This window comes from Octodon degus, unplaced genomic scaffold, assembly GCF_000260255.1.
Source record: "Octodon degus isolate 3935 unplaced genomic scaffold, OctDeg1.0 scaffold00062, whole genome shotgun sequence".
NCBI lineage: Eukaryota > Metazoa > Chordata > Mammalia > Rodentia > Octodontidae > Octodon > Octodon degus.
Window position 1 is genome coordinate 9,107,330 of NW_004524638.1, and position 8,210 is coordinate 9,115,539.

An 8,210-nucleotide genomic window follows, 5' to 3' on the forward strand; every position below is an offset into this window, starting at 1 on the left:
GTGAAATACATTAAGAATTTTAGAGCTGTGATTATCTGTCTCAGGCTGAGGCACTCACCATCTTCCTGTCTGGGAATAGTCAGAATTGAAAGTGCAGGGTAAAAGGAGGAGGAGGCTGAGTGGCTCGGTGCCAAGGGGACTATCACTTCTGTCTTGAAGAGGAGGTCTCTTCCCAGAAGCAGTCTGTAGACTGGCTGTAGCAGGAGATGTCTATCCAGTCTGCAAGTTTGTGCTGGCAGAACAAGTGATAGGCAAGAGTCCTAGTTGCCCCAATGATGGTACTCTGGGCTCCCAGCGGACCAGTTGAAGAAGGAAGCCCAATCTAGCTAAGTCTGAGTCTATCAGACCAATGAAAGCGTTGGAATCTGATCTCAGTCGAAGCTTTTGAGAGTTCTTATCTTTTAATCTAAGAGGGCATTGCTTTTTAATGTCCACAGTCCTTATATCCAGCTTCTTTGAAACAGTCGTAACTTTTGATGTATTATTGGGCTTTTTGACCCCCTCTCTGATGTCTTTGTGAGGCACTCAACTGGATTGTTTCTAGACATGGAGGGTGACCTTTAGGTAAGACCATGGCAGCTAATTCATCAGAGCTGACAGTCCAATTTTTTCTCAGCCAAAATGTGGAACTCAGAAAGAATGGCTCATAGTCATTGGGGGAGGGGGTGCTGAATGACACCATCTGACCAGGATGGGAAGCAGAATGCTGCAGAGGGGGGGGCCTCTGCAGACAAATGCAGGCATGGCTAACCGGAGCCAGTTCAATTGGCTGGAGAGAGATGAGCTGGGAGTAGAGAGTGAAGTTACAGATGTTGGCAGCACTGTGGTGACCAGTGAGGGTGCCAAGGTGAAATTCTCAGGAAAAATAGGTCTCGTTTTTCATTTTTTTTCTTTCTTTGACATGCATTGAATGGTTTGGTTGCACTTTTAATTCTGTAATCCCAGAAAAGCCCTTTTTCCTCCGGTCATGGGCTTTGACTAATTAATCCCCGTCTCTGACTTCCTACATGTGTTGTGTCCCCTTGAACAATGACACAGATAAAGAGTGGGTGCCCCTCAGAGAGAGAGGCTATTTAGATGCCTGCTTAGCTGCGCTGTTCATGGACACTGAGGCTCAGCTTAGCTAAGGTGTGAGGCCTCTGTTACGCCATACGTTGATCACCACAGAACTGCAGGTGAGGCCCGGTCACCCACCATGGCCAATGCTTCCCAGTTTTGGCGCACAGGTGGAGCAACCTATTGCTTACAATGTCCATTCCACTGACACACATTCATTCAACAGGCACTCGGAGGTCAAACATTCCAACCCTCTTCCCTTGAAGGTGGTCTGACTAATGAGAGGTGATCAAGTTCTCATTCTACTTCAGCTGAGCAGGACTGACAGACAGACAAACTGGGGTGCCCCCCGGGAGTCTTCCCAGAATCAGAGTCAGGTAGACAGATAGACTGCATCCTCCTCCCTTTAGGGTCCAATGTGACTGCTGCCAGGAATCATACTCCAGACCTTAAAGGGGACTCAACAAATCTCAAGGGGGTGCCTTCCTGTTGGGACCTGGCTGTTCCATCTACCAGGTCCTTGAGCAGTGACCAAGAACGTCAGTATGGTCAGTCTTCCTCGCCAACACACTAGAGGCAATGGCAAGCAGAAACACCAAAATACCACAAAGGATTTGCTTATTTGTTTTAATATATCAGTTATTTAATTAGGTTCTTAGTAAGAAATTTAGAACATTAATTTATGAGGATAAATTCCACTTGTCGGAGCAAAAACAAATTACAAGTAGCCCCAGGGCTGAGGAACAGCTTTGATTTTTGCTAAAATCTGTGAGTCCACAGCTTTCTGATCCACCTTGTGCTGCTCTGAAATCTGGTATCTCTCTTTCTTGGTGTTGAAGATCTCGCCCTCCTGGTGTTTGGATTTATGCAGCTTCTTTTTTAAGTAAGAATCAGTGAGGTGTTTGGGGATTTTCACTTTGCTGATATCAATTTTTGTGGAGGTGGCAATGACAAATTTCTGGTGTGTTCTTTGTGGAGGAACACGATTAAGGCTCAGAGGCCCAGTCACAAGTAGCAAGCCACTAGCCAACTGCTTCAGGAAGACCACTCTCTCGCTTCTGTGACGCCCAGTGAGGGTGATCAAGATGGTGCCAGGAGTGATGCTAGCTCGAAGTTTCCGCACATGCTGACTGAAGGGTTTCTCGCTGTGGCTCAACAGCTTTCAGGGCACATCTTCAGGAGGGTAGTATCTAGGCATTTTTCAGAGCTTAACCACCCACATGCCTCCATTCTTGTCCCCACTGACTGGTTTTGTGATCGTAGCAAGAACTTTCTCCTGCTTTTTCTTCTTAACCTTTGATTTAGCAGCTGTGTACTTTCTCTTGTACAAAGCCTTTCTGGACTACATAGCAGATCACGAGTATTTACCAATTCCCCTAACCAGGACAGGATTTCAGCTGCAGTGGGGCTGCCCCTTCTTCAACTTTTTTGCCTTCACCTTACCCTTTTTACCAGTACCATTGGCAGCAGCCTTCTTAGGTTCAGGTTTCTTCTCTCTAATGTCTGGCTTCTCAGCTTTTTCGCCTGCCATCTTGCAAGACAGGAAAGAGAATTAAGTTTCCCAACACCAAGAATTTGGAAGCAGATTTACTTTATGTCAACAGGCACTGATTATCAGACTCTGAAGGCTCAGGGAGGCAAGTTTATATGAGGTCACAAGCAAGCAGCAGAGTACTTGGCTTTCTTTGATTGGTTCTTACAAGATGCATCACAGTGACCGGCCGTTTCTAGGAGACAGAAGCAGCAGGAACTATCGCCTGAGCAAGTGAAGTATGCTGGCTGGAGGGCATGTTCCGCTATAGTAGTGAATAATATTGTGTCACTTACTGGAATCTGGAGAAGAGTAGGTTTTAAGTGCTCTACCACATATATACATGCAGGAAGGTAATTAGAAATATAATCATCTCTATGTATATCAAAATATAAGGTGCATATTTAAGAATACATATAATTTGAAAAGATTTTTGAAAGAGAGAAATGAAGTCTCCATCTATGCAGGGATTTTTAAATATCTTCTAGGGTAAATAGTTTGCGTTTTTTCCAGGGCTTACTGTGTGCCTCGCAGCAGGGAGCCGTCTGTCAGCTGGGCATTCACTGCTTCTCTCAGCACCTGTTGAACGGTCTACAAGCTGTGCAGCTGCCGGGCTAGACATCTCCCGTCGCTCATCACCGAAGAGGCTGTGCACCCCCAAAGTCTTCAACTTACTCTCTTCAGGGGACTGACAAGCATAATAATGAGACAAAGGGTCCCTCCTCTGACAATAAATTCCAGGAACTAAAAATAAGCCATTGCATCTAAATTAGTTACCTTTCTAATAATACTCAATTTCATCTGTGACTTTAAGAATTCTGACTTAAAGTCTCAAGCTGTCAAGCAAGTTACAAAGCCTGGGCTATCTATTAAAAAGTATCCTGCAACCTTCTCCAAACTTTGCCAAGTGTACTTGCCATGGGTACATTAGTCAGCAGATAACGTATTAGCTTTCCGTTTTATTACACATTTATCTGTCAGCATTCTGCATAACCTTTGCTATCATGTTTTATAGACTTTGTTTAAAGATGGCTTGGGAAGGTGCATGAGATATGAAACAGCCTGAAAAAAGCAATTTTTATGAAGTTCCCTTGCTTGCTCTCCACCTTTTGCCGTATGTAATGAACCAAAGCCCAGTCAGTGTAACAGCCAAGTAGTGGCTACACAGGCTCTAGTCCTGGGAAGGGCAAACAGTCTCAAACAAGTAACCTTCAACACATGTCGTTTTTATAAACTTGAGGGCTCAGAGCTAGCCATGAGCAAAGAACTAAGAACACAGGAAATTCTTTATCTTTGCATCTTAGCCATACTGTACCCTCATAGTGTAGAATTTAATTTCTAACATAGAACAGGCTTTTAAATGCCATTAAAATTGTTTTAATTAAAATAAATAAATAAATGCCATTATAATACTGGGAGCCTAAGAACTGGGGATCTTGCCTTTTTCTTTTGACACCACTTTGCCTGGAACCAAGGCATGAAAGTGAGCAATAAAAATATTATTTTGCACATTACCTCTGGCAAATTTTCAGAATACAAAACAAGGTGCTTTTTATTGATGCTAATACATTATAATAAGAATAAGCTGGGGGGGGAGGGGAAAAAAAGAATAAGCTAAGGGCTGGCTGGATAGCTCAGCGGACTAAAGCACCTGCTTAGGTGGGCGCAGGGACCGGGATCTGATCCCCAGCGTGCCATGCCAGTCCCACCCCTGGGGTGCACTGAGACAGTGATTGAGACTGGGCATGGTGGCACATGCTTGTAAACCCAGTGCTTGGGAGCCTGAAAACAGGAGGATCACTATGAGTCTGATCTGTAGTGAGACTCTGTAGACCCTGTACTAAATACATAAAAAATTTAAAAATTAAAAAAGCTAGACAGAGGCTCCTGGCTGGGATCATAGAATCAGTGTAGTCTTGAGATGAAAGGGGAACGAAAGGCCATCTGGTCTACTCGCTCCTTGGCTCTAGCGTTGGAAACATGGAAGCCGTAGAGGAAGGAACTGGCTCACAGTCAGGCAGCTGGTTACAGAGGAGCAGATTCATGGGGTGAGTGGCCAGGATGCCTAGAGGGGCCCAGGACCTGAGGAACAGCCACCAGCTCCCCATCATTCCCATCAGGCCCGTGCCAGGCCTGACTCTTCAAGCCACTGGCACAAATCAAATCTAATCAGTCCATTTGAAAAATTAAATTGATTAAATAAGAATTTATTTATATGGATTCATTTTCATCTTTATTATCATATCTTTACAATACACAGTGCCTTCATTCATCATGGGGAGTTGGTACAGGGACACGACACACCTTAATTCCTTCCACTTCCCCTTGTCCTTCTCTCCCTCTTCCTCCCTCCATCTCTAGATCCCCCTCCCTCATCTCTTTATTTTCTGCTATCTATTTTTTATTTTGCTGTTTATATTATGTATACTTTGGGTTTCTCATATAAAGAAACCATGCAACATTTAAGCTTCCGGGTCTGATTTGTTTTATTTAACATTATGGTCTCCAGCTAAAGCCATTCTCCTCCACAGGTCTCAATTTTATCCTTATTCATAGCAAGATAAGTGTTCCATTGTGTGTAAATACCATGTTTTCCTTTATCCAGTCATCTGGTGATGAATAGAGGCTGCTTCCAAGATTCAGCTACTGAGTGGTGCTACCATGAGCGTGGGCTGTATTGACTATTTTTGAAATAAAATTATCTGAGCCAGCCAGATAGTTCAGCAGACTGAAGAGCCCGCTTAGGCAAAGCACGGACCAGGGTTCAATCCCCAGCACCACATGCCGCGCTGGCCCCATCCCTGAGGCACGCTGAGAGGACAAGTGAGACTGGGCGTGGCGGCGCGCTCCTGTACTGCCAGCGCCCGGGAGGCTGACAACAGGAGGATTGTAGGAGTCCCCTCCAGGTTCTCATCTTGGTCCAAGAATATTTGCAATCCCAAAAACACATTATTGGAATCCCACCAAGTTAATTCCAATCTACCACTCCCAGTGCAATCCAAGACAAAAATAAAGCAACTAAGGCATATTTATAATTACAGTGAGCCAAGAGGTCCTAAGTCCAGTCATGGTGATGGCTATCTGGAGCAAAGGGCTGAACCCAGATTTTGTTCAGTCATGAAGGAGGAGTGGCTTGAGGATGAATGACTGAGAATTGTGGGAAGTAGGTGAGTACTATGAGCTGGGCTAGGTAGGTGGCCTGCATTTACCTCTGTGATATGCAGAGAGAAGGATATACAAAGAAAGTCATTTGCATTATGCTATTGAGATAGTATCTAATGTTTTGGGGTCTGGTACTTTACCTCTGATGTGTAGTCTTTCAAGCCCCAGGAAGTCCTAGCCTCTGTCTCGAGGCTCGATCCCAGCCAGCAGTGTGGAGCACTGGCTCTTCATCCTGTCTTGACCCGACTCACATTAAAGAGCAGCAGGTGTGGGTTATCAGGGAAACACGCATGCTACCTTCAAAAACTACCACCAGCACCTCAGCTAGACCAATATGCATTGCTTAAGGCCAACTGAAAGGATGAAGAAAAGTCCCAGCCAGCTCTGTACATATCAGTACAAGGAAATAGGGTCAGGCTCAGCCAAAATGGAGGCAATGACCTTTCAAGGAAAGCTGCTCAGGTGGTCCTCCACCGAGGATCACTATGAGTCCAATCTGTGTAGTGAGACCTTGTAGGCTCTATACGAAATATATTTTTAAAAAAGGAAAGAAAATTATCTGAAAAAATATTCCTTCTGTCCATATCATATATGTGTTCTTGGAAACCTGTGAGGTTACTTTACACAATTGTTTTAACTATTTTGATGTTACTCCTGAGAGTCTCGAAAGTTACCTGCTTCCCCCCAGAAGTGCTGTTGTCTTGAGCTTCTAGACGTGCCGTCCTTCTGATGTTCTTCTGCTTCCTGTGCCACATCTTCCACTTCCTCCACCCAGCAGTAAGGATTGGCCCATCTAAGCCTCCATCCCGGGCAAAGGACATCCTTTCTACCCTCCGCCCATGGTAATGGATACCAGGTAGGTCTGACTCCCATTTGTCCTGAGCCGTCCAGACGCTAGAGCAGCTGCCAGAGCTCCAAGAACAAGCACAGTCCATTCCCATGTCCTGCAGCCACCCTGCCTGCACACTAGGCCCAAGCACTCCTGCACAACAAAGCATTAGCTGTTACTCTGGTAGCCAGTTGCCGTGTGAACTGTTGCCCCTCAGCTGGTCTCACTTTGCTGATCCCTTCCCCTCACCTTCACCCCTTTCGTTTTCTTTTTTTCCCTCCATCTCCTCTTTCTCTCCTTCCCTCCTCTCCTCATCTCTTTCCTCATTCTCTCCAGCAGTCATCTCAGCCTGGCTTCGGCACTTATTTATGCCAGAGACTCCCACATGTATCCCTACCCCAGGCATTCCCCCACCAGGTCTCCTTACCCAAGTGCATGATTCCTGCCTGGGAGGGACATCCTTGATTGTCCTTAGGTTCTCCCTGGTAAGTTCCCTTGTTCCTCCTCTCCAGATAAAGTGTCTAGATTCTTATCTCAATTAACTTCTCCATTTCATTCTCAAGCATCTTTGAGTTCTCTTGTCCTCTTCATGTGCCACCCTCTTGCCCACCTCCTGATCATGCCAGCCACATCCACGCCACTCCTCATGTTGCTTGGTGCTGCCCTCTCTCATACCCCTTCATGCCCTGCCTCTGTACCAATTCTGGAGCAAAGGCAGAGCCTCTTATAAAGTCTTCATCATTCCTGCTGGCAACTCTCTGCCCAACTGCTTGTCTTTAATAGTCCTTTGGTACTTCAAATCTACCCTGGCTTCAGACTACACATGTTATTATTGTCTACCCTACCAGAGATTTTGGAGTTCCTAGAGGGCAAGCACTCTATTTTTTAACCTTCTTTTCTTCTGCCTTCCAGTGTCTAGTATGGTACTAGAGCATCCCACACATGCCAATCAATATTTATGTGCTAATGAATGAAGTTCTGTCATGCAGACTCAAAGCAGTGGTTCACTGAGGCACTGATAATACAGCCAATTGCAGACATTTGGCCTTGAAACAAGGAATCTCTTTGAGAGGGAGAAACCTGCACAGAGAAATGAAGAAAGACAGTCATCCCGAAGTGTATTCTGAGGAACTGGATCTAGCTCTGCCTGAAGCTACTTACCTTTATGAATTATATGAGTCAAAAATTCTTCACTTCAGTTATCGTGAGTTAGGTTTTTAGCCACTTGTATCCAAGAGAGCACCTGATAGGCCTCCCCAAACACAAATTGCTCGTAATATTTTAGGCCAAGAAGCAAAGATAGAAATGAAATCCAACTCCAACATCACATAGTAGGATACTGAAATGTGGGAGGATGAGTAACTCTGCTCTACCTGTACCCCTAAAATGTAGACAAAACCAGCCTAAAACCCAGGGCTTGGCTCCCAGTGGTTTTGGAGGTGTGTTTCCTGAAACTGATGCTTTATTTTCCTTATTGCAGCAAACGCGTTTGAGAGGGCAGGCGCAGGGAGGAACAGTGTCCTCAGCTGTGTCCCTCCCTCAGCAGCATGCCTGGCAAAAGTGTGAGTGGCATGTCAATAGAGCGAAAATTAAAAACCACATGATCATCTCCATTGATGCAGAAAAGGCTTT

General features: G+C 45.2%; 1 pseudogene; it reads right to left on the reverse strand.

The window, feature by feature from the left end:
• Nucleotides 1–1,723: 1,723 nt before the first annotated feature.
• The window catches only part of LOC105742621, a 60,369-nt pseudogene continuing 53,882 nt past the window's right edge, over nt 1,724–8,210 (reverse strand).